This window comes from Oryctolagus cuniculus, chromosome X (genome assembly GCF_051225735.1).
Source record: "Oryctolagus cuniculus isolate XC-2025 breed Fujian yellow rabbit chromosome X, ASM5122573v1, whole genome shotgun sequence".
Classification (NCBI taxonomy): domain Eukaryota; kingdom Metazoa; phylum Chordata; class Mammalia; order Lagomorpha; family Leporidae; genus Oryctolagus; species Oryctolagus cuniculus.
The window spans coordinates 30,283,658-30,311,121 of record NC_142888.1 but is presented as its reverse complement, the minus strand read 5'-3'; the positions used below and the strand labels follow the sequence as shown (position 1 = coordinate 30,311,121).

General features: G+C 39.5%; 1 protein-coding gene across 12 annotated transcripts in view; it reads right to left on the bottom strand.

Moving 5' to 3' along the window:
• Positions 1-27,464, bottom strand: part of KDM6A (lysine demethylase 6A) — a 194,788-nt gene that overhangs the window by 92,302 nt on the left and 75,022 nt on the right. The gene's annotated exons all lie outside the window — the stretch shown is intronic.

Below are 27,464 nucleotides of genomic sequence, written 5' to 3'. Positions count from 1 at the left end.
AAGATGCTTTAGAGGTTCTTAAAATTCTCTTATCATTACAATCATATTTCAAAGTAAACTTGAGTTTCTCTTTGTTTTACCTTTTAAAAAAAAGTTATTTCCATTTACTGGAAAGGCAGAGTGACAGAGACAGATCTTCCATCATCTGATTCACTCCTCAAATGCCCATAACAACCAGGGCTGGGCAAGGTAGAAGCCAGTTGCCCAAGCATTGCAGCCATCATCTCCTTGCCAGAATGCACTAGCAGGAAGCTGGAGTGGACAAGAAGTAGCCCTCACTACTCCAACATGGGATGCAGGCATCCCAAACTATAGCTTAATCCACTGTGTCACAATGCCAGCCCCTATATTTTTAAAACACCAAAGTAAGAGGGATGAGTTAGCAGATAAGCATAGAATCCAATCAACTTGAAAACTATTCTGGTTTCCATTTAATCAAAATGGCCCTGAAATAAACTTACCAGCAGAATTCTATGGCCAGAAATAAAATAACAATCTATTCTAAAGGGATAAGAAAAGGCTCAAACTATACTATCATTTTCTCTTTTCATTGCAGCTACATTTTTTCTCTGGTTCCTTCTACTTCTTCAAATGGATTTAGCTTTATGTTCATTATTGTCAGGAAAGCACTTAAAATTCAAGAGAAGGCCGGCGCCACGGCTCACTAGGCTAATCCTCCGTCTTGCGGCGCCGGCACACTGGGTTCTAGTCCCGGTCGGGGCGCCGGATTCTGTTCTGGTTGCCCCTCTTCCAGGCCAGCTCTCTGCTGTGGCCAGGGAGTGCAGTGGAGGATGGCCCAAGTGCTTGGGCCCTGCACCCCATGGGAGACCAGGATAAGTACCTGGCTCCTGCCATCGGATCAGCGCGGTGAGCCGGCCGCAGTGCGCCAGCCGCGGCGGCCATTGGAGGGTGAACCAACGGCAAAGGAAGACCTTTCTCTCTGTCTCTCTCACTGTCCACTCTGTCAAAAAAAAAAAAAAAAAAATATTTCTTCAAGAGAAATGCACAATCTAAACCAAGAACGAATTTTAATAATAAAAACTTACATGTCAAAACATCATCTAGATGTTTACATTTGGGGCTTTAACCATCACTAAATCCCTTTACAGAATAAAAGAGATGCCAACATCTATCCTGACTCATTTTTGACCTCTGGCCATCAAAAATGAACTAGTTACCAATTCCCTTTTCGTACACAGGGCAAATATTTGAGTATCATCTAGTGCATGTTTCCAATAACTATGCAAATCTGTTTTAGTAAGTCTTCCCTATCCAAAAAAAAGGTAAAGATTTCACACTAATCCTTGTGGACAAATTCCTCTAAAATTCTAAATTACAAATGGCTCCAAATTCTAAAATGTCAAAAATATTTAATTATTAAAGTGTTTCTTGCCTTCCTTTCTTGGGCTGCACTTTCTGAGTAGTAGACCCCGAGACAAAGGTTTTAGCAGAAATGGGAAGTTACCCAAGAAACCACGTGTAAGGGAACGAAGTGAAGTATGGTAGGAAAGGAAAGGAAGCCGATAAAGAATGCACTATGAAACTGTGACTATGGGCAACCGGGATTCAAACTTGCTGGGGATCTCTGGGAAGCAGTGTTATCTTTCTGTAAGTGTTAGTGAACTAAGGTTCTTATCCCCACAGCTTCTGTCAGTCACTGATTTGAGAAAAACAATCAGTGATGTTTAAAATCCAAAATATAAACAAGCTGGGAATACATCATGCTAGAACTAAATTGAGCATTTCCTTTAGATTCTAAGAACTTTTCTAATAACAGTGAAGAATATTTCAGTAGGCGCCAGCGGTATAGCATAGTGGGTAAAGCCACCGCCTATGGCGCCGGCATCCCATATGGGCACAAGTTCAAGTCCTGACTCTCTGCTGTGGCCTGGGAAAGAAGCAGAAGATGGCCCAAGTGCTTGGGCCCCTGCACCCATGTAGGAAACCCAGAAGAAGCTCCTGACTCCTGGCTTCGGATCAGCCCACCTCCAGCCATTGCAGCCATTTGGGGAGTGAGCCAGTAGATGGAAGACAGATCTCTCTCTCTCTCTCTCTCTCTCTCTGCCTCTGCCTCTGCCTCTGCCTCTCTGTAACTCTGCCTTTCAAAATATCCTTTGGTGCAGGGGGAAAAAAAAAAAAGGGAAAAATATGTAAGTATATTGTAAAACGTAATGAATATGGTAATTTAATTTCATTAAGTCCTCATTACTCCCAATTTTCTGAACAAGAAATTACATGTTACAGGGATTTTCACAATTTCAGGGAGTCACAGAGGTCTCAGTCAATATCCATTTGAAATTTTTAAAGATTTAGTTGGAACTGTTTTTAATCAGGCTCATTCATTACTATCCCACCCTCTGAAATAAGCTGAGCCATTGACTAAGTGCCAGGGACAATACCCAAAGTTGAACAAGCCAAACTAAATAAAATACACTTCTTTTGATCTCAAGAAGGAGGGAGAGCAGAGATATTCAGACTGCAGGAGTAATTAATTTAGAGTCATGAAGTTTCCACTTAGAAAGTCAAGATTTGAAGCAAGAGATGAAGGGGAAGGGAACAAGGCTTGAATAACCACAGATATAACCTTTTACCAATTTAGCCCAGAGAAAGAGATCTGGGATATGGTAGAAATCTGGGCTTACTGAGCCAGTACACACCCTATATTCTCCCAGGTTCTTCAATCCAGTTATATTTCAACCTTCTCCTTCTAGGAAATGTTAACCCAGCCTCTCCTCCCTATATATTATATCCCTTATTGAAGGGAAGCACTGCTACTTGTCCCACTACAAATCAGAGGGGATCTTTCCAATCTCTAACTACTGTATTTTTGTTATTTGTCTATTGACTAAACTATCTCATCAATCAAAAACGTCACACAGAGTGCTAATGGTGTAAATGGTCTACATGTATCCTTTATTAGCACCTAGCACAATATGCTTCCAGATAGATGTTCACAGGTTTACAAAATCAAAATCACTCAATATTTAAGCCTGTGAGTTCTCTTCCCTTGAGTGACATGGAATAAGCTTATGGCATGATCTTTGTCTACGCAAGGAACACACCCTCATTTTTCCTTAACAGCAAAAAGTGATTAAAACATTTACTGAGCATCTACTATGAGTCATAACAGAGTTATAGGCATTGGGAAGATAGAACATACTATCCCAAAATAGGGCATTTCTTCATACTGAGTATTTAAGTTTACAGAATTTGACAAATACCAAGTGCAAGGATTCTCTGACCTTCCCCCTGCTTCTTCCCTGAAGCAGGTCATAAGACCCTTATGAAAGTTGCCTTCCCTGTATCTCTGAAAATCAAGGGACACAGAGAAAACCCGCAAAAACAGACCTTGCTTAAGTTTCTCCCAGTTATCCTTTATCCTATCACATTCATTCGCAAATTTCCTCTGCTCAACAAGCTTAGCATAAAACCATTCAGGTTAAAGTATTTCTTCAGACAGTTATTTCATTGTGAAAGCTCTCCTGTATTAAATAAACTTGTGTGCATTTCCAGGGTTTTCAAAAACTTTATTAATTTATTTGAAAGGCATACAGAGAACTTCCTTCTGTTGGTTCACTCCCCAAATACCCACAGCAGACTGGGCCAAACTGAAGTGAGGAGCCAGGAAGTTAATCTTGGTCTCCCAAGTGGTTGGCAGAGAGGCCAGCACTGTGGTATGGCGGGTTAAGTCACTTTCTGCAGTTCCAAGCATCCTGTATGGACATCGGTTTTATTCCCATCTGCTTTTCAGATCCTGGGAAAGCAGAAGAAGATGCCCAACTTCTTGGGCCCTGTACCTACTTGGGAGACCCAGATGAAGCTCCTGGCTCTGGCCCAGCCTGACCATTGCAGCTATATGGAGAGTGAACCCCAAATTGGTGGAAGATCCCTTTCTCTCTCTCTCTCCGTCTATGTAATTCTGATTTTCAAATAAATAAAAATCTTAAAACAAAAGTGGCAGGATCCATGGCCGGCGCCGTGGCTCAATAGGCTAATCCTCCACCTGTGGAGCTGGCACCCCAGGTTCTAGTCCCAGTCGGGGCACCGGATTCTGTCCTAGTTGCTCCTCTTCCAGTCCAGCTCTCTGCTGTGGCCCAGGAAGGCAGTGGAGGATGGCCCAAGTCCTTGGGCCCTGTACCCACATGGGAAACCAAGAGAAGCACCTGGCTCCTGGCTTCGGATCAGCGCAGCGGCCATTGGGGGGTGACCCAACGGAAAAGGAAGACCTTTCTCTCTGTCTCTCTCTCTCACTGTCTAACTCTGCCTGTCAAAAAAAAAAAAAAAAAAAAAAAAAGTAGCAGGATCCAAGTTACTTCAATCAGCAACAGATGACTCCTATGGGGTTTGAAACCAGGCACTCCAATATGGGAAGAAGCTGTCCCAAGTGGCAGCTTATCCTGCTATGCAGACAACTAGGGTTGCCTTTCTCTTGTTCATCTTTTATTTGAGGGAGCCCAGCCAATGAACCTGACTAGAAGGAAAGGGTTATTTCTCCTCACCCACATACAGTAGTGAACAAAACAGACAATATCCTCAATGAGTTCACAATCTAATGACAAAACATTATTAAACTAAATGCCTAACAGTATACTCCAAGCTATAAACATGTTAAGACTTAATGGAGCATAATAAGGACTCAGAAAAGAGAAAGTACAGTGTTTGGGTACTACATCTCAAAGATTAGGAAAGGCGAAACAAGAAATCTGAACCAGAGGTTCTAAGTTGCACAAGTGTGTAAATTTCTATATGCAGTGAAATACATGCATTCTTCTAAAATTATCAATATTCTACTTCACCCATAACACTAATAGTATCCCTTGAGAAACACAGGTCTGTGCAAAAGGATGGATGACCTGAGCAAAGGAACTGATATGGAAATGAGTTTAGATCTGATGTAGACAATCTTTAACTGGTGCAAAGTTAAGGGAGCAGTTTTCCGCGAAATATACTATTGATAAAATATACAGTAATCCTAATCTTTCCATAAGGGATACATTCCAACACCCGCACTGTGAGCCTGAAACCTCAAACAGTACCAAACCCTCCATATACTGTTTTGTTTTTTTTTTTTTAAAGATTTTATTTATTTGAGAGTTGAATTACAAACAGTAGGAGGGAGAGACAGAGAAAAAGGTCTTCCTTCCGTTGATTCACTCTCCAAATGGCCACAATGGCTGGAGCTGCGCCAATCTGAAGCCAGGAGCCAGGTGCTTCTTCCCAGTATCCCACATGGGTGCAGGGCCCAAGCACTTGGGCTATCCTCCACTGCCCTCCCAGGCCACAGCAGAGAGCTGGACTGGAAGAGGAGCAACCGGGACTAGAACCGACGACCATATGGGATGTTGGCGCCACAGACAGAGGATTAACCTACTGAGCCACAGCACTGGTCCCACAGTTTTTTCTTACACATTTATACATAAAGTTTAATTTATAAATTAGGCACGGTAGAAGATTAACAATAACAAAATATGACAATTTGAATATACTGTAATAAAAGTAACATGAATGTGTTTCCTCTCCCTCAAAATCTAACTTTTGGCCGGCGCCGCGGCTCACTAGGCTAATCCTCCGCCTTGCGGTGCCGGCACACCGGGTTCTAGTCCCGGTCGGGGCGCCGGATTCTGTCCTGGTTGCCCCTCTTCCAGGCCAGCTCTCTGCTGTGGCCAGGGAGTGCAGTGGAGGATGGCCCAGGTGCTTGGGCCCTGCACCCCATGGGAGACCAGGAAAAGCACCTGGCTCCTGGCTCCTGCCATCGGATCAGCGCGGTGCGCCAGCCGCAGCGCGCCGGCCATTGGAGGGTGAACCAACGGCAAAGGAAGACCTTTCTCTCTGTCTCTCTCTCTCACTGTCCACTCTGCCTGTCAAAAAAAAAAATTTTTTTTTTTTTTTTTAAATCTAACTTTTGGGGCCGGCGCTGTAGCATAGTGAGCCCTGGCTGATCTACTTCTGATCCAGCTCTCTGCTATGGTCTGTGAAGGCAGTGGAAGATGGCCTAAGTCCTTGAGCCCTTTCCCCACTATGGGAGACCTGGAATAAGCTCCTGGCTCCTGGCTTTGGATCAGCTCAGCTCCTACTGTTGCGGCCATTTGGGAAATGAACCAGAGTATGGAAGAACACCCCCCCCCCCCAAAAATAAATAAATCTAAAAAAAAAAAAAAAAACAACTAATTTTTGCTCTTAAAAGCACATGGATTTCTTAACCCTGTGCACTATATCTGGGCTTATCATATTCCCTGAAATGCTACCACATACAGGTTTAGGATCCCTTAAGCAAAATTTTGGAGACCAGAAGTGCTTCAGACTTCAATTTTTTTTTCCTTCCCCCCTTTTGGATTTTGGGAATATATGCATACACTTAATATCTTGGGGATGGGACCCAAGATTAAACACAGAATTCATGTATGTTTCATATACTCCTTTTACACATGGCCTGAAGTCAATTTTATAACATTTTTAGTTCAGCTGCATTTTTCACTACCACTTATCATATGAGGTCAGATGTGTAAGTTTCTTCGTGTGTTGTCATAACACCACACAGAGTTTCAGATTGGGCAGAATTTCAAGGTTCAAATTTTGGGATTAGGAATACTGAAACTGTAGTAACACAGTTAATCAGTCCTTCCATGTTTTATGCCCCAATGCCTCCTCCTCCTCATGTTCATGAATGTAAGCTCTATTAGGTATTTTCTTTGTACTAAAAGAGCCTGGTTTCGCTTCAACTGAAGATTTGTTTTAGATGGTATCTTTTCTCCTTAATCAGCTGCTTCAACTCTGCCAGAAATCTAACAGCAGTTTTTTCATTGGCAGATGTAGCCTCTTCAGTAAATTTTACATTTTTCAGTCCAAGCCTATTTCTGAATCTGCATAATTATCCCTAAAGTTGCAGGATATAGGTTTATGTCACTCATTGCAGGAGACATCTTGAAGACTTCACAGAGAATCAATGTTTTCTGGTGCAACATGTTGCTGACAATCAGAATACATTTTCCTTTTTTCTTTAAAGATTTATTTTATTTATTTGAAAGGCAGTTACAAAGACAGACAGAAAGGGAGATACAGAGAGAGATCTTCCACCATCCTTGGTTCACTCTCAAAATGGCCACAACAACCAGGGCTGGGCCAGGCTGAAGCCAGGATTCAGGAGCTTCCACCTGGTCTCCCACATGGGTGCAAGGGCCCAAGGAGTTGGGCCATTGTGTTGGCAGGGAGCTGGATAGGAAGTGGAGTAGCCAAGCATCCCAGGCAGGGGCTTTACCCACAAGACCAAGAAGCCAGCTCACACATTTTTTTCTGCTCATGCTTCCCACTCAAAAAATCTAATGCCTTTTCTTTTCTTTTTTTTTAAAGATTTATTTTATTTATTTGAAAGACAAAGTTACACAGAGAGGTGAGACAGAGAGAGAGGTCCTCCACCTGCTGGTTCACTCCCCAGACTGCTGGAACGGTCTGAACCCAGTAGCCAGGAGCCTCCTCCAGATCCCCAACGCAGGCGCAGGGGCCCAAGGACTTGGGCCATCCTCCACTACTATTCCAGGCCACAGCAGAGAGCTGGATCAGAAGTGGAGCAGCCGGGACCAGGACCGGAGCCCATATGGGAGAGGCTGGCACCCCAGGCCAGGGCCTTAACACACTGTGCCACAGTGCCGGCCCCATGCCTTTTCCATCTTAACCAATAATTTATCACACACTGTTGTTTTTAACTTTTGCAGTTTTGGATATGACAGCAAGACCACCATGAATTTTTCCTTCTTCATTTCATAAACAGACGATTCACTCTTACCACAGATCTTAGCAAACTCACTATACATATTTTTTTTCCTCTTCTTTAAGTGGAGAACTTTCACATTTTTAAGTAAAGGAAGCACTTTACAGCTTCTCTTTGGCATATTCAAATTCCCAACATTACTACTCTTCCACTTTGGGGCCATTACTACTATTAAGTAAAATAAGGAATCCTTGAAGCACTGTAATATAATATTCTGATAAACAAGACAATTACTAAGGAGCCAACAGGCAGGAACAGTACGCAGCATGGATACACAGAACAAAAAAACTAATTCACATCCTCCGTGGGATGAAAAGGGACAAAATGAGATTTCATCATGCTTAGATCATTGCACAATTTAAAGCTTTGAACTGATTATTTCTGGAATTTCCCATTTAGTATTTTAAGATGGGAAACTGAAACCACAAAACACAAAACTGTGGATAAGGGAGTATTACTGTAATCCCACCTCAATCCAAATCCTGCAACCGTGTGGGAGACCTGGAAGAAACTCCTGGGTCCTGGCTTCGGATCAGCCCAGATCCAGCAGATTTAAGACCTCTCTCTGTCTCTCCCTCTCTCTCGTAACTCTGCCTTTCAAATAAATAAATAAATCTTTTTTAAAAAAAAAAAAAAGATAAAATAAATACAAAGTTGGTAACCTTACATTAAACCCTCCCCTGCCAAACTTTCTTAAATATGAAATGTCATGGAAGACACTATTGGTTCACTGATAAAAACTTTTTTCCTAGCTACTTTCAGTGAGAAAAACCTGGTGATCTGACACAGTTCCAGTCATTGAGATAAGTGATTATATTTAAAGCACAAATAAATTGAAGAATTTTCAAAAGCAGCCCAACATTTTCATTTCTTAAGAGTGTAACACTAAAAGACTCTAGTGTATTTCACTTCCAAAAACAGGCCAACGACAAACAAAATACACTAGAAAATCCTCCTGATGTAAAACCTAGTAAAAATGTGAGATGAGGGGCTTGCGCTGTGGCGCAGCAGGTTAACGTCCTGGCCTGAAGCGCCAGCATCCCATATGGACGCCTGTTCAAGACCTGGCTGCTCCACTTCCAGTCCAGCTCTCTGCTATGGCCTGGGAAAGCAGTACAAGATGGCCCAAGTCCTTGGGCCCCTGTGCCCACGTACAAGACCCAGAACAAGCTCCTGGCTCCTGGCTTCGGATCAGCGCAGCTCCGGCCATTGCTGCCAATTGCAGAGTGAACCAGTGGATGGAAGACCTCCCTCTCTCTCCCTCTGCCTCTCCGCTCTCTGTGTAACTCTGAATTTCAAATAAATAAATAAATCTTTAAAAAAAAAAAAGTGAGATGAAATATTTTAAACCTATCTTTACAAATGAATGGCTGAACTAGCAACAAAAGGAAAAAGGCCGAAAACTCTAAAAAGGAGAAATACAAAACCATAAGCAAATACCAAAAATCAATATAATACTGTGGGACCTAAATCTTTCGTTTCCCAACAACCACGTAGAACAGGAGACAAATTAGGCATAATATACAGAGTTTTGCCCCAAGATTTCCCACAAAAATCCCAACACCTGGGAGTTCTTTCTTAGTAAAGTTATGTGCCACATAACATTTCAGAGAACAAGAGAGAAAATATGAAGTGGTAGTCCTTTAAGATTATATAGCTGGGGCCAGCGCTGGGATATAGCAGGTAAAGCCAGTGCTGGCATCCTATATGGGTGCCAGTTCAAGTCCTGGTTGTTCCACTTCTGAGTCAGCTCTCTGCTATGGCCTGGGAAAGCAGTGGAAAATGGCCCCAAGTCCTTGGGCACCTGCTTCTGCATGCTCTAGCCATTGCAGCCATATGGGGAGTGAACCAGCAGATGGAAAACCTCTCTCTCTGCCTTTCCAATAAATAAATCTTAAAAAAAAATAAGATAATATAACCAAGTACTGGCACAACCATCTGAGCTTTGTGTAGGTACAGTCTATGATGGTCACAAAATGATGGAATCACTAAGACACATACATATCCTTAAACAATGCATGACTGTAAATGAAATGGGACACACGCAATAATTGAGAAGTGGTATCTGAAGATTTTCTAGTACAAGATATTCTCTTGATGCAGAAAGCTAAATCATATGTAATCTTAAACACAAAGTGAAGGAGGGAAAGGCAAAGAGTGGATCTCTTACAAGAATTCAAAAGTGATGTAACGGCTTCAAAAAGGTAAAACACTAACTTTTCAAAAGCATCCAGTAAAGCTAGAAGCAGAGAGGATATGTAGTGACAAGAGTTCTATTTTAAAAGAACAAAGAAGTCCTTTTTGAACATAGCTCTGATGAAGGGTATCAGTGGAAATGCAGTATATGAGAAAATAAACAATAACCAAGAAAAAATAACCAAAAAAAATTAGAGGAACAAGAAACAAGTTTTTATACAAAAAAAATTTAGGTTTTATAATTACAGTATCATTGAATCTAAGACTTCTTCAAATGTAAGTATCTTATTTTATGTACCGTTTAGGAAAAAAATTCCAATTAAGCTGACTACACTTGTAATTAGCACTTAAAATGATTTGAAAATTAGTGAAATAAATTTTTATCACATTTCACTTTTTACACATAAAAAGAAAATGCAAGAGAAATTCATTAAGACAGCCTAAGTGCAGAGCACAATTCTTCTAAATCATTCTAATTCTGATATCCAAAGATATGCAGAGTATTAAGAAATATGAGGGGCCAGCGCCGTGGTACAATGGGTTAATGCCCTGGCCTGAAGCGCCAGCATCCCACATGGGTGCCAGCATCCCATATGGGCACTGGTTCGAGACCCGGCTGTTCCACTTCCGATTCAGCTCTCTGCTATGGCCTGGGAAAGCAGCAGAAGATGGCCCGAGTCCTTGTGCCCCTGCACCTGCATGGGAGACCTGGAAGAAGCTCCGGGCCATTGCGGCCAACTGGGGAGTGAACCATCAGATGGAAGATCGAGCTCGCTCGCTCTCGCTCTCTCTGTCTCTCTCTCTCTGCCTCTCTCTCTCTGTGTAACTCTGACTTTTGAGTAAATAAATAAATCTTTTTTTAAAAAAGAAATATGATAGCATGTTATCTATAATTCACCTTGAAATTTTCCCAGGAAGGAAAATACATATGTAAAGAGGAAAGTGTATAAAATAATTTTTGTGAGATCTGATGAAAATAAGGAAGGCCTTAAAAATCATTAAGCAAATGGTTGACGGTTCACTGTTGAGCACAAGAAATATAGGAGGTTTGGAGATATAATCTAAATAATACCAAAAGAAAACACTAAAGCAGAGCCAGAAAATGAGACTTTCTGTATGACAACTGAGTTGGTGCCTTTAAACCATAACAAAATTAAAACAAAATAAAAGGAATGGAGGTAAAGGGAGATCCTGCTAAATGAGACACCTAAATTCTAACATATGGTTCTAGAATAGACTCCAAGAAGAATACATTTAAAGAATTGTTTATATAAAATCTCTATAGATTGTTTAAAATATATCCAAAACTATGTGCAAGTTATATGCAAATACTATACCATTTTACACAAGGAACTTGGGCATCTGTGGGTTTGGTATCCATGGACAGTTCTGGAACCAATCACCCACAGATAAGGAGGGATGACTACTATATATATAACAAAAGAGGAAAAACTGAAAGTAAAAATTCAGAACACCAAAAACATCAAATGCTAATGAGGATATGATACAGAGTACTCTTATTCATTGCTGGTGCAGTTACAAAATGGTACAGCTTCTTAGGAAAACAATTCAGAACTTTTTACAAAACTAGACATCTTCTTATCATTGTCAAAGAAACTGAAAATCTTTGTAAACACAAAAAACTTGTACATATGTTTATAGCGTATTTATTCATCATTGCCAAAACTTGGAAGAAACCAGAAGAGCTTAAGTATGTGGATGGATAAATGTGGCACATCAGGGGAATGGAATGTTCAGTGCTAAAAAGAAATAAGCTACCATATAATGAAAAGATATGTAAATGCATACTATTGAGTAAAAGAAATCAATATGAAAAGACACATACTGTTTGATTCCCACTGTAATTTTTTTCTGGAAAAGCAAAACTACTGGGAATCAAAAGATCAGTGGGTTCTAGATGAGGGAAGAAGAGACGAATAGCTTGAGAACAACATAAAGGTGCATTATATATTTGATCATAACCATATACCACATCAACAGTGAATATTAAAAAAAAGCAATGGATTTCTGGTGGTCAAAGAAAAAAAAGAAAAGAAAAAGTGAGGAAGGGGGTGTATGCCTCTAGCAGGAAACTGGTATTTAAAATGAGTTAAAAACTTTAGAGATTATCAATGTTGAAATGTTGTTCTTTGAAATAAGTAGCAAGATTAACAACCTTTAATTAAAGCAAGGAGAAAAGAGAAGGCAAAAATAACAGAAATAAAACTGAGGATCTAACTACAGATATGTATGACTATAGACAAATGTGGTAGATACACCATTAAAAAAAACAGCAATTAACTAATAATAAATAAAATTATACTGTAACATCATCCTACAAAGAAATATATTAAATCCAGAGTTTAACAAGTCAATTTTACCAAATATTCAAGCAACAGTTTTTGTAATGATAAACTTTCATAAAAGAACAAAATCATCATTAATCACAAAGGTAGGATAGACTACTTAGAAAAATCTGAAGTTATGTAGTCAAATTTTCCAAGTTAGTGAAGTTGTTTGATAAATTTAACATATAGACATAGCTGCAATTTTACATAGTAGCAAAAAAAAAAGAAATAAAATGAACTACATGTATAATATCAATAAAAGTATAAGACATACAAAATATATTATGATTTATTACTTTATGGAAAAATCATAAAACTTCATTGATTAAAGATATTAGCCTGTAAGTTGACCAGTTTTCTTTTAAAGATTTATCTTTTATTTATTTGAAAGGCAGAGTTACAGAGAGAGGAGACAGAGAGACTTCTTCCATCCACTGCTTCATTCCCCAAATGGCTGTGGCTGGAAGCCAGAGCTTCCCCCAGGACACCCCAGTGGGTGCAAGGAGCCTAAAAACTTGGGCCAATCTTCTGCTGCTTTCCCAGGCACATTATTAGCAGGGAGCTGGATCAGAAGTGGAGTAGTTGGGTCTTCAACCTATGGCCATTCCACAACACAGAAACCCAGGTTTTTAAATTTTTATACTCAATTATCTTATTTATTGTGATGCAATGAATTAAGGTGCTGCCTGCAATGTCTGCATACCATGAGTCCCAGCTGCTATATTTCTGATCGAGTTGCCTGCTAATGCACCTGAGAAGGTGGTGCAAGATGGTCCAAGTACTTGGGACCCTGCCCCCAAGTGCAAGATTCAATTGGAGTTCCAGACTATGGCCAGCTAAATTCTTTCTTAAAACCTGGGAGCTAAACCTGGTTTTTTTATACAAATGATTACCTTATTAACTACAAGATAGCTAAGCCTGCTTCTTGACTCACGAAACCTAAAACATTTGCTATTTTGTCCTTTAACAAAAACAGTTGTGGACCTCTACTTTTAGACAAAGAACTTGAAAGACCCCCTAAGCATGTATTCTATTTCCACGTACTGACTCAGTTCTCCTCTATGAAAGACTTTTGCGGTCTCTTCTCTGTTAAATTCTCATGAATCCTTCTCTCAAGTTTCATCTTCTCGGCCGGCGCCACGGCTCACTAGGCTAATCCTCCGCCTTGCGGCGCCGGCACACCAGGTTCTAGTCCCGGTCGGGGCGCCGGATTCTGTCCTGATTGCCCCTCTTCCAGGCCAGCTCTCTGCTGTGGCCAGGGAGTGCAGTGGAGGATGGCCCAGGTGCTTGGGCCCTGCACCCCATGGGAGACCAGGATGAGTACCTGGCTCCTGCCATCGGATCAGTGCGGTGCGCCGGCAGCAGCGCGCCAACCGCGGCGGCCATTGGAGGGTGAACCAACGGCAAAGGAAGACCTTTGTCTCTATCTCTCTCTCTCTCACTGTCCACTCTGCCTGTCAAAAAAAAAAAAAAAAAAAAGTTTCATCTTCTCTGTTGGAGCCTTTCCTAATCCCCACTCAGATCATCTCATATCTCTTACACAAAGACACACAAGTCTTCCTTCACTCTCCAACACCTCTATACCCTACCAAAAACTTACTATGCTTGTCTCCCTCACAGAAACACTGCAGAGCAGGAGTTGTCTTACTCAAAGGCTCTGTAATACCAACAAAGTTCTTGTTAAAAAATGTAAAAGCCAAGTAGGAATAAGAGAGGGAAGAGATATATAATTTGGGACATGCTCAAGCTGACTTGCCCCAAATGGTAGAGTTAGAAACATACCAGGGGATTCCAATTTAATCCCATCAAGGTGGCATGTACCAATGCCATCTCACTAGTCCAAGTGATCAATTTCAGTTCGCAATTGATCATAATGAAAGGACTAAGAGTCAAAGGGAGCACATAAGCAAGTCTAGTACCTGCTAACACTAACCGATAGAATAAATAAAGGGGAGAGTGATCCAACATGGGAAGTGAGATACTCAGCAGACTCATAGAATGGCAGATGCCCTAAATAGCACTCTGGCCTCAGAATCAGCCCTAAAGGCACTCGGATCTGGCTGAAAAGCCCATGAGAGTATTTCAGGCATGGAAAGCCAAGACACTCTGGCAAAAGATCTCTGTGAGTGAGATCTCAGTGGAAAGAACAGGTCTTCAAAGAAGGAGGTACCTTTCTCTGAAGGGAGGAGAGAACCTCCACTTTGACTATGACCTTGTCTAAACAAGATAAGAGTCGGAGAACTCAAGGGGCTTCCATAGCCTTGGAAACTCATGACTGGAGCATAGGGAGATTACTGATGCCATAGACAGGAGTGTCAATTGGTAAAGTCAACAACAGGAGTCACTGTGCACTTACTCCTCATGTAGGATCTCTGTCCTTAATGTGCTGTGCATTGAGATTTAATGCTATAATGAGTACTCAAATAATATATTTCACTTTGTGTTTCTATGGGGGTGCAAACTGTTGAAATCTTTACTTAATGCATACTAAACTGATCCTCTGTAAAAAAAAAAAAAAAAAAAAAAAAAAAAAAAAAAAAAAAAAAAGAAAAGAAACTATCAACTCCCAACTTGACTCTCACTGGGATTAAACATGACAATAGGTCTGATCTGATTTCATCATCATTAAAAAAAATCATCTATTATTTTTCACTTTATGTTTCTGTGTGGGAGCAAACTGTTGAAAGCCTTACTTAATGTATACTAAGCTGATCTTCTGTATATTAAGATAATCGAAAATGAATCTTGATGTGAATGGAAGGGGAGAGGGAGTGGGAAAGGGGAGGGTTGTGGGTGGGAGGGACGGTATGGGGGGGAAGCCATAGTAATCCATTATTCGTACTTTGGAAACGTATATTCATTAAATAAAAGTAAAAAAAAAAAAAAAAAAAGTTAAAAAAAAAAAATAAATAAAAAAAAAAAAAAATGTAAAAGCCAGTTAGTGGTTGCCATAAATAGCAGAATAGAAAAAGTCATAGAAAAGTCAGAAGATGAGCACAGATTCCACTAGTCTATCCATCACCTATTTCTAATGACCTGGAGGCTTCCTTAACCATCTGAAAATAGACTGTCTACATCATAAAATAAAGGGACAGATATAGATTTCTAAGACATATGTAGGGGCTTCAAAGTTCATGGAAAAATAAAATTGGGAGACTGCAAATTTTCCATGAACTTTTTGAAGTTCCCTTGCATTGTTTCTAGAACTGCAAAATTTAAAAAGAACATAACCCTTCTTCACAAATATACTGCTCTTTCCCTATATATTCTTTAAAACTTCTCATTCTTGGTCTCCTCCGACTTTCCAAGCACAAAATCTGAGGTTCTTTTCCTTCAGGTTAATTTAAGCGTTAAGCTTGTTGACATATTAATATCAATTCTGTCTTCCCTTCAAATTCCAAATATTTTTATACTATAAAGCACTTCAAGACTGATATTTGAATATTCAATGTATTTCTAAATTCAAAACATGAATGTGAGTTAGGAGAAATATGCGTTTTTCCATTATACTAAATTTCTATTCAACACCTTTTCCCTTATCTGATATTAACCCGTAATCCCACACATTAGTACAATGTTAACCAAAAAAAAAATCATATGAAAGAAAATTTTGCTAATTAGCTCCACTTAGTTTTTTCCTAAAAAGCTAGCATAAATTTCAGAGCTGGTGAGAAATACAGCATTATTATTTTCAGGCATGCATTGAATCTGACAAGAAAATAATATTATTTCTACCTTTTCAGTGAACTGCTTTTAAGGATAAGACTCCTATACAACTGGTATACCTAAAAAATGTAAATAATCTCTAAAAGCATTGAATTCTTGAAATACCCAATCCCCTTCAGCAGTGATATTAACTCCCATGATATTTATATTTATATGGATATATATTTATTGATAAGTTTTCTTCAATGTTCCAAATTAAATTTTAGCACAATTCTATCAAAGCCATTATAAAAATAGGGTTTAGGTTGATTAATTAGCTGATCACCTATATCCACAAATACATCAATGTGCCCCCCAAAATTACATGCCCTGTATTATTTCTTAAACTGAAAAAAAAAACCTGCTTTCTTTCAAAATTGCAGTAACATTTAATCAATGGCTCTATTCAGATACGCATTAACACCACAATTCAAAATGTTTTCTTTCTTGTCAAACTCAAGTGGGGCAATAACAAGGAAAAGGAGTCTTTTAAAATTTAGAATTATAAATAGATCTTACAAACTATAAGAAACTATACAAAAGTCATCAGCACTAGTACTTCACATTTTATATCCTTACTTCTAATTGTCTAATGAAATACATATCAGCACCAACAATGTACATATAATTAATTACTATCTATCTACTTAATAGCATAAACCACAATAGCAATTTTTAATTTCTTCTGACTCATGAGTGAGTTTATTTTTTGCTGTCATTCATAAATTATTTTACTATTTCTACATGGCACATGGGAAAAATTATTAAATTTCTTTGATATTAGCTTGTATTAAATGTATTTATTAGATAATTGAAAATGAATCGATGTGAATGGAATGGGAGAGGGAGCGGGAGACGGGGGGGTTGCGGGTGGGAGGGAAGTTATCGGAGGGAAAAAGCCACTGTAATCCATAAGCTGTACTTTGGAAACTTATATTTGTTAAATAAAAGTTAAAAAATAAGTAAAATGTATTTATTACAATCATTAACAGTGATAAGAGTACTGGTAAATAATCACCTTTTCACAAATGACAATGTCACCTCTATACTGAACTAGAAAAGAGAAAGTAGTATATGATGTCAAGAAATTTAAAATCTGAATTATATAAAAATTATTTGGCCTTGAAACATTTAAAAGATGGAGATATAAATTATGGATTACAGATCAACAATATCTACTCATTCATTTTGAATTCCTTTGGGTAGGAGAAACCGGACATGAACCAATAAAGAAGTCTTTCCTTACCTACTCACTCACTTAATGTAACCCACCACATTATCCCTACAGAAATCTGAATGTGTCACCTTTGGGAGCCCAGCCAAAACACCACCAGGAATATTATGTAAGATGGTGAATGTACCATTACCTTTCTGAAACCCCTCAAAAAAGAAAATAATAATCCTCTCAATTCTACAAAATTCCAGATTTTGTAATTTGCAAGAATTTCAGAAGAACTGAGCTGAGAGCTTGGGACCAGCATTCTGGTATAATGGGTGATGCTTCCACCTGCAAAGCCAGCATCCCATATGGGTGCTGCTTTGCCTCCTAGCCGTTCCTGTTCCAATTCAGCTCCCTACTAGGGAACCTGGGAAAGCAGTGGAAGATGGCCCAAATATCCAAGTCCCTGTACCCATGTGTGAGGCACAGATGAAGCTCCTGACTCCTAGCTTTGGCCTGGCCCAGTCCTGACCATTGTGGCCATTTGCAGAGTCAAACAGTGAATGGAAGATCTGTCTTCCTTCTCTGTCTGTAACTCTACCTTTCAAATAAATAAATGAATCTTTAAAAAAAAAAAAAAAACCTTATTAAGAACTGAGGGCTTCTAGTAATTCCTAACTGGGGAGAAAGTATTTGAAGAGATGAGTGCAACTAAAAAATCAGAGGAGACAATTATTTCAATCACAATTCAACAATCAATCCTATATTTAGATTCTTCAATTTATGATCCAGTGCAGGTGTAAATCACACAAAATTTGACCAAATCATGAAAATAGAAAATTATATTTAAAAAAAAAAAAAAAACCACAGTCATGAATGGGATCTCATCACCACTAAGCATATCCACTGGGTAAACAATCATTAATAACTGAATCACAAATAGTACTGATGCTTAAGTGAAATTTAGTAGCATTAATAAGTTCATGAACACCAAGAGAACCTTGGGAAACCATCTACACCCACACTCTACCTGGACCTGAGAAACTAAACCATACCTAACTAATTGACGGCCTATATTAACAAGACACTGCTATTCCTGTCTTCACAGACATTACTTCTAAGTCCTCTGCTCAGGCATACAGCTTGTCTGTTACTTTAGAAACCAAAACTCTTCAATGGAATACCTCAAAAACAGTTTGTGTTCTTTATCGCAGATTTTTTACATTGCAGTTTAACCAATTCTAGACTACTATATTGTGACTTTTATACAATAAAGTCCCCCACGTTAAGAGACTTGATTTAAATCAAACTTAAATTCTCAATCAATTGTGATTACCTTTCCCACTACAAGATGCCAATAAAACTTTGCAGAGATGCTGTTGTCCCTTACTGCGATAAGCAATAAACTCAAATTTATGTTCCTGGTGTTTGGGAAGTCAGCTTTGTACAACTACGAGGATGTCAAATAGCCCGTTAAGAACTCTGTGCAGGGGCTGGCGCTGTGGCATAGCTGGTAAATCCACCCCCTGCAGTGCCAGCTTCCCATGTGGACTGCCAGTTTGAGTCCTGGCTGCTCCACTTCCTATCCAGCTCTCTGCTGGTGGTCTTGGAAGGCAGCAGAAGATGACCCAGGTCCTTGGGCCCCTGCACCCACATGGGAGACCCAGAAGAAGCTCCTGGCTCCTGACTTCGGAGTGGCTCAGCTCTAGCTGTTGCATCCAACTGGGGAGTGAACCAGCTGATGGAAGACCTCTCTCTCTCTCTCTGCTTCTCTCTGTGTAACTCCTTTCAAATAAATAAATCTTTTAAAAAAAAATTCTGTACAAAAATAAAAAACTACACAAATTCATCTTGTGGCTAATTAACATTCCATGTATTAGGTACTTCATAATGGGCTTATTACCTTATTATTAGAAACACTTTTAAGATTTATTTATTTATTTATTTATTTGAGAGTTACAGAAAGAGGGAAAGACAGAGAGACTAGAGATCTACTGCTTCACTTGCCAAATGGCCACAAGAGCCAGAGCTGGGCCAATCTGAAACCAAGAGCTTCTTCTGGTCCTCTCACATGTGTGCAGAGACCCAAGCACTTGAACTATCTTCCACTGCTTTCTCAGGCCATTGGCAGAGTTGAATCGGAAATGGAGCAACTGAGACTCGAACTGGCGCCCTTGTTGTATTCATCAACAAATTTTACACATTTTATTTATTAAAAGTAAGAATACAGGGGGCATTCTATTTGTAGCAATGGTAAATTAACTTAATTCCCAACCTTCTCTTCTCCCCAAGTATAACTGGAAAAGCCAGAGAAAATATTGTTTCAAATCTCTTTTCAGGTATCAGACAATTAGCAGGGTATGAAGACAGTGCAGTATTACTGTAAAGGAAAGAAGAAAAGGCCAAAGAAGTGAGCTCAGTATCATTAAACTTTTGGTATACTGCTTGCTAATACACACATATCCAATAACCCAACAATTCCACTCCAGGGCATACATACCCAAGAGAAAAGTATGTACCAAGAATTCCACAAAAATATTCACACCCGCATTTTTGTAATAGCCAAAATCCATCAAAAACCAAATATCCTTCAAAAATAAAAAGAATAAATCATGGCATAATCACACAATGAAATGTAACAATGAAAACAAACTGAAATAATCAACAAGAATTAATCCAGAATTCCTGAAAGATAGAAATTAATTATAAATGATTAGATTTTTATAAAGTTCAAAAATAGGCTAAACAGTAATTATATGTTTATCACAGTATTGCTTCAAATTAAGGCTAAGCAAGATAACGCAGGAAAGATCCTCCTATTTAAAAGTTTTATACAAACTCTGCTCATAGTACATAAAACAGCTAGCTAAAGGTACTCAAGAACATACTCAGGCAAATTCTAGTAGGAAGATATGGAAGGCTGAATAATGGTCCCAAAAGATGTCTATTTCCTAATCTCCAGACCTTAGACTATTTACATGGTCAAAGAAGATGTGAAATTGTCATATAAGTTGAGGACCCTCCAGAGAAAATTATCCTGTATCGTTCAGGTAGGCTCATAAGAGGGAGGCAAGAAAGTGAAAGGCCAAAGAAAGCAATATGAGGACAACAAAAGGGGGCATAGAGCCAGGAGCAAAAAGAATGTAGGTTGGCCGCTACAAACTCAGTTAACATAAGGAAATTTTCCCCTTAGAACCTCTGGAAGGAATCAGCCCTACCTATGATTTTAGTCCTATAAGACTCATTCTGGACTATGGTCTCCAAAATTTTGAGAGAATCAATCTGTGGGAAATATCCTCAGCTTTCCACTCAAGAGATGGACTCGGTCTCAGACATGCAGAGAGCAAGACTTTATTATTCATCTTGCAAGATTCAGTGTCTAATGAGCAGGCACACCTGCGGCAGTTACAGCAAGCAATTTATATCCCCTCACATAGGTCCTTCCTTGTGTTCTCACTGACAGTACTATGGAGTGTACAATCTTCCCCGGCTTGCCTAAGTTATAAAGTTACCTTCTTTCTTCCTTCGCTGTACTTTTAATTCCTCTTCAGTTGGCTACTCCGTCACATCAGGTTTGCCTAGTAAGTTTTGCTACATCTCCATATCAGCTAATAGTAATTTTTCATTCTGTGTTGAAAGTGGATTACCAGACATTTTCTTAGAAAATCCGTGTTGTTTTATCTACTAAATTTGTTATTATTTGTTAAAGCAGCAACAGGAAACCAATACAGATGGGGAAGCTCAGAAGAGGAAAGCAGGAAGTAGTTTTCTGTTTTCACAGGTATTAATTTGGAGCCAGGCACAGCAAACATGGTGATGTTCACTGGTGGAAAAAGTGGTTTCTCTGGTCCAGAACACCAGAAGATTTAAACCAGAAGAAATCACAATCTGCTAAATAAAGGAAAATCTCAGAAAGGAGGAAATACACACCAGTCTGGTGATTCCTGCATGCAAGTTACAGACACAGAACATCTAAGCTAAATAAATAAATATATATATAAAAAATTGCTATGTAAGCAACTGGCAGAAGATACTAAGTTTGTATTTCAAGTCTAACAAAGATTATTTTCTTTTTTTTTAAGATATTTTTTATTGGCCAGCACCGTGGCTCACTTGGCTAATCCTCCACCTGCAGTGAAGGCACCCCAGGTTCTAGTCCCGGTTGGGGCACTGGATTCTGTCCCGGTTGCTCCTCTTCCAGTCCAGCTCTCTGCTGTGGCCCGGGAAGGCAGTGGAGGATGGCCCAGGTGCTTGGGCCCTGCACCCACATGGGAGACCAGGAGGAAGCACCTGGCTCCTGGCTTCGGATCGGCACAGCGCGCCGGCTGTAGCGACCATTTGGGGGGGTGAACCAACGGAAAAAGGAAGATCTCTCTCTCTCTAAATCTGCCTCTCTCTCTCTCTCTCTCTCTCTCTATATATATATATATATATATATTTTTTTTTACTTATTTTGAAAGAGTTACAGAGAGAGGTAGAGACAGAGAGGGAGGTCTTCCATCCGCTGGTTCACTACCCAGATGGTCGCTACGGAGCACCCAGGACTGCAACCAACGCTCATATGGGATGCCAGTACTGGAGGCTGGGGCTTTAACCCACTGCACCACAGTACCAGCCTCTCAGACATTTTTTTAAAAAGATACATGTATGTATGTATGTGTGTAATGTTGTTATTTGAGAGGTGGCAGGATTTGGGGAGAAGTGTCTTCCATCTGCTGATTCATTCTCTACATGGCTGCAATAACTGATGGTGGGCCAGGCTGAAGCCAGGAATAGCCCAGAACTCCAACCAGGTCTCCCACTTGGGTGACAAGAGTCCAGAACCTGGGCCATTTTCTACTGCTTTTCCCAGGTGCTGTAGCAGGGAGCTGGAGTGGAAGCTAGCAGCTACAACTTGAACCAGTGATCCTGTAAGGGATGCTGGTGTTAACAAGCTGTCACTTAACCCACTGTGCAACAACATTGGCCCCTCAAATAAGTATTTATTCATTCTGTTTTTCTCATCTGGAGCTCCAATTAGATTTAAGTTAGAAAATTTGTTTTTATACCACAGGTCCCTGGGAGTATTTTTTTCTTTTTCTCTGTGGTCCTAACATTGGATAATTTTATTTCTATTTCAAAGTTTATTTCTTCCCCCTTTATTATCTTGATTTAATCTAGTTCATTGGATTTTATTTCACATATTTTATTGTTTTAGAGTTTCCTTTGGCTTCTTTAGTTCTCTGTTGAGATTTCCTATCTTTTCATTATTCATGATCATATTTTAATTTGTTGGAATAGTTACAGTAAGCACTGTAAAATAGTCTTCTGCCATTTCTAGTGTCTTTATTATTTTGAATTTGGTCTCTTGGTTTTCTTCTTGTCTTGGGAAGGAGAATTCTATTTTCCTTATTCCTCATATGTTGGGAATTTTGTGTCAGGTGCTAGACATTGAAAATGGTGCTAATTTTTGATTGGGTTATTTTCTTGTAGTATATGATTTTCTCTTTTATTAAGGAAGTAATCTTGGGCCAGCACTGTGGCACAGTGGATTAAAGTCCTGGTCTAAAGCGCCGGGGCATCCCATATGGGCACCAGTTCTAGTCCCAGCTGCTCCTCTTCCAATCCAGCTCTCTGCTGTGGCCTGGCAAAGCAGAAGATGGCCCAGGTCCTTGGGTCCCTGTACCTACATGGGAGACCCAGAAGAAGCTCCTGGCTCCTGGCTTTGGATCAGCTCAGCTCTGGCTATTGCAGTCATTTGGGGAGTGAACCAGGGGATGGAAGACCTCTCTCTCTCTGGCTCAAACTCTCTCTGGAACTCTTTCAAATAAATAAATATTTAAAAAAAAAAATTTGAAAAAATAATGCAAAAAATATCAATGTAGATTCAAGATGCTCAATTTACATCATGACCAAACTATTGGAAACCAAAGATGAAAATTATATCTTAAAAGAAGCTATACAATAAATTACACAGAGAGCCAACAGTGGTTCAATTAAGAGCTAATTTCTCATCAGAAAATATGAAAGCAAAAAGAAAACAGAATCTCACTTAAAGAAAAAAGTTTATCCAGAACCCTCTATCCAACATAAATATAAGTGTCCTTCAACAATGATGTCAAAAATATTTCCAGGTAAAAAGTAAGAAAATTCAAGCTCATTTATACCAAACTTTTACTACATTTACTTTGGCCTAAAAGAAAATAACACTACATGGACACATTAATAAAAGTAATGAAGAACATCAGAAATAGTAACATCTGGGTAAATACAAACAAGTACTATTACTTTGTAATATAAAGACCTGTTCAAAGCAAAGTAGCATAATCTCATAGAGTTAATAATATAGACGTAATTACACAATAAAAACTATCACAAAAAAGGATATGGGTGGGTAAGATATGAACAACTGCAAACTTCATTTTATGTGAACTTTTACAATGCTTACTGTGAGCAGACAGTGAAAAATTAAGAATTTTTTATACCATAATCCCACTGAACAAATAATGAAAAGGACAACGGATAAAGCCAATAGGAAAAGTAAAATTCTAAATTATACTGAATTATCAAGAGGGTAGGAAAGAGTAGGCAGAGACAAAACCCAACCACATCAATGGTTACATTAACTTTCCAAAAAGCTAATCAGTCTAAGTAAAAAGTGCAGCCCCACTTACAAGCTATTTACAAAGACTGTACATGTTAAGACAGCAACAGGTCAAAAAGGGAAAGGAAATTATATTACCATAGAGAGTAAGCCTGAAAATGACTGTATTCATACCAGATAAAATACATAAAGATAAAACAAATTACAAGAGGTAAAGAAAATTAGGAGGCTTAAAAAAATTCATGGAACAGAATTAAAAGATGAATACCAGAGGGGTGAGAGTGTGGGTGGGAGGGCAGGTACAGTGGGAAGTATCACTATATTCCTAAATTTGTATTTATGAAATGCATGAAATTTGTATTCCTTAAATAAAAGGTTCCTCAGGGGAAAAAATGAATATCAGTATTTTACAATGCTAAAGGGTTGATTCATTAGACAGATATAACCATCATATATGTGAATCTGCCTAATGAAAGAGCTTCAAAATATATTAACATGATTAATCATGAAATGACAAAATTACAAAGCAGACAATTCCACAATCTTAAGAGGGTAACTCACAATAATGATACTTACCCATCCCCCCAACAAAAAAAAAATTTTAAAGCACTGGGGGCGGGGGTGGGGGGTGTCGGTGAGTAGGTTAATCTTCCGCCTGCAGTGCCGGCATCCCATATGGGCACCAGTTCAACTCCTGACTGCTCCACTTCCGATCCTGCTCTCTCTGCTATGGCCTGGGAAAGCAGTAGAGGACAGCCCAATGCCTTGGGCCCCTGCACCATGTGGGAAACCTGGAGGAGGCTCCTGGCTTCAGATCTGCACAGCTCTGGCCATTGCAACCAGTTGGGGAGTGAACCAGAAGGTGAAGATCGATCGATCAATCTCTCTCTCTCGCTCGCACGCTCTCTAACTCTTTCAAATAAATAAATATCTTTAACACCCAAATATTTTGAAATTACACAACACACATCTAAATAACCCATGGGTCAAAAGAAATCACAGGTGAAAGTAGAAAATATTTTGAAACAAATAATGAAAATAGAAAATTTGCAGAATATAGCTAAAGCAATACTAAGAAATGTATAACTTCAAATGTTTATATTAGGTGAAAAAAGATTTTAAAAATCAACAGGCTTTCACATCTTAGGCAATTAGAAAAGAAAATTCAAAACAAAGTAAACATGTAAATGGTAATCAGGAATTAACGAAACATAAATAAAAAAATTAATGGAACAAAAATTGACTTTTTACAAAGATCAGTAAAGCTGATAAACCTCTAGCAAGACAGGCAAAAAACAAAGAGGGAAGACAAAATTATCATTATCAGGAAAGAGGAGACATGCCATTAGAAATTCTACAGTTACTTTTTAAAAAGCATTATAATAGAGGCTGACAGCGCGGCTCACTAGGCTAATCCTCCGCCTTGCGGCGCCAGCACACCAGGTTCTAGTCCCGGTCGGGGTGCCGGATTCTGTCCCGGCTGCCCCTCTTCCGGGCCAGCTCTCTGCTGTGGCCAGGGAGTGCAGTGGAGGATGGCCCAAGTGCTTGGGCCCTGCACCCCATGGGAGACCAGGATAAGTACCTGGCTCCTGCCATCGGATTAGCGCAGTGCGCCGGCCGCGGCAGCCACTGGAGGGTGAACCAACTGCAAAGGAAGACCTTTCTCTCTGTCTCTCTCTCACTGTCCACTCTGCCTGTCCAAAAAAAAAAAAAAAAAAAAAAAAAAAAAGGCATTATAATAGAAAAAAACTCTAAAAATCACAATTAGACAAACTATTTGACTAATAAAAGTTATCAGAACTGACTCAAAGAGTAATAAAATTTGTATAGCCTTGTATCTATTAAAGGAATTCAATGTGTAAGAAAAAAAATTCTCCACTCAGAAAACTCTAGGCTGATATGACTTTGCTGCTAAATTCTATCCAATATTTAAGGAAGAAACAATACCAACTCTATACACACTATTTAAGGAAATAAAAGGGAGCAATTTCCAACTCATTTTATGAGCCCAAAATTAACCAGACATAAAAATCAGTTAAGCCGTAAGAAAAAAGTAACACCACTTAGGAACAAGTAGGCAAAATCATTAACAAAATATTACAAAATAAAAGTTAGCAACTTATAAAAAGGATAAGCCATCTGACTGAGTAGGGTTTATCTAAGGAATTTTTGCAAAAACACCAAGCAATAGGGACTTACAATGTGGCCCAGCAGGTTATACCAGTGCCTGAAGCACAGGCAGGCATCCCACTTCTGATTCGGCTCCCTGCTAATGAGCCTGGAAAAGCAGGGGAAGAGGGCCTCTGCCACCCATGTGGGAGACCCAGATGGAGTTCCAGGCTCCTGGATTTGGCCTGGCCCAGGCCACTGGAGCCTTTTGGGGAGTGAACAAGCAGATGGAAGATCAATCAATCGATCAATTTCTCTGTAACTTTCAAATAAATAAATAAATCTTAAAAAAAAAAAAATCAAGCAAAACCATTCACCATTTAACACACTTGAAAAGAAAATCCAGGGGTGGGTATGAAGTGCAGTAATTAAGATGGCCTCTTGGAACACCCACAACCTGTATCAGAGTGCCTGGGTTCCAGTCCTGGCTGTGCTTTCCATTTCAGCTTCCTGCTGATGCACCCCCTGGGAGGCAGCAGGTGATGTCTTAAATACTTGGGTTGCTGGCACCCATATGGGAGACCAAGACTGAGTTCCAGGCTCCTGGATTCAGCCTGGCACGGGCCTAGCTGTTGCAGGCATTTGGGGAGTGAATGAGTAGATGGAAAAATCGGTCTATGTCTTTCAAACAAAAAGAAAGAAAAACGCATAGGATCTCAATAAATGAATAATAATATACCAAATGTCTATACATATTTATGCTATGTGATTTGATCTTTGTAGCCTCTTTCCAGACAAACAGTTCCTAGACACCAGCAATCTCCAGTGATTTTAGTAAGGTGAAACTTGTGGCTGACAATAGCAAGTAGCTTGCAAAATGGAGGTTGGTCACGGAAAGACCAAGATATAATTAAAGGGTTGGGACTTTTCAGCTTTACTTCCCTGTCACCCACCTTCCAGGAAGGGGAGAAGGGGCTGAAAATTATTCTAATTGCTAATGACCAAAGATTTAATCACTCAAATCTGCTTAATGGAGCTTCCATAAAATCCCCAAAAAGACTGGATTTAGGGAATTTCCATATAGCTGACCAAGTGGAGGTTTCTAGAGAGTAGCACACCCAGAGAGGCAAGGAGGCTCCAAGACTCTTCCCACAAGCTCTGTCCTGTGTGTATCTTCCATGTGCTGTGCATCTGTATCCTCTGTATTATTCTTTAGAATAAATTGGTAAAAGTAAGTAAAGTGTTTCCCTGAGCCACTCCAGCAAATTAACTGAACCCCAGGGGTTATGGTAACCCTGATTTACAGCTCAATGGACAGAAGTTCCAGAGACTGGGACTGGACAGACATCTGAAGTAAGGACTCAGCTTGTGGAACCCAGCCCTCAACTTGTGAGATCTGTCATTACCTGGAGATAGATAGTATCTGAACCTAATTGGAGGATAGCCAGTTGGTGCCTGATGCAAAATTGCTTGCTTATTACTACCTGGCTTGGAGTGTGGGGAAAGCCACCACACATTTGGTCACAGAAACATTTTGTGTTAGGAAAGCACAGGAGAAACTCTGTTTTTTCCTCTGATCATTCCCGATAAAACCTTGAA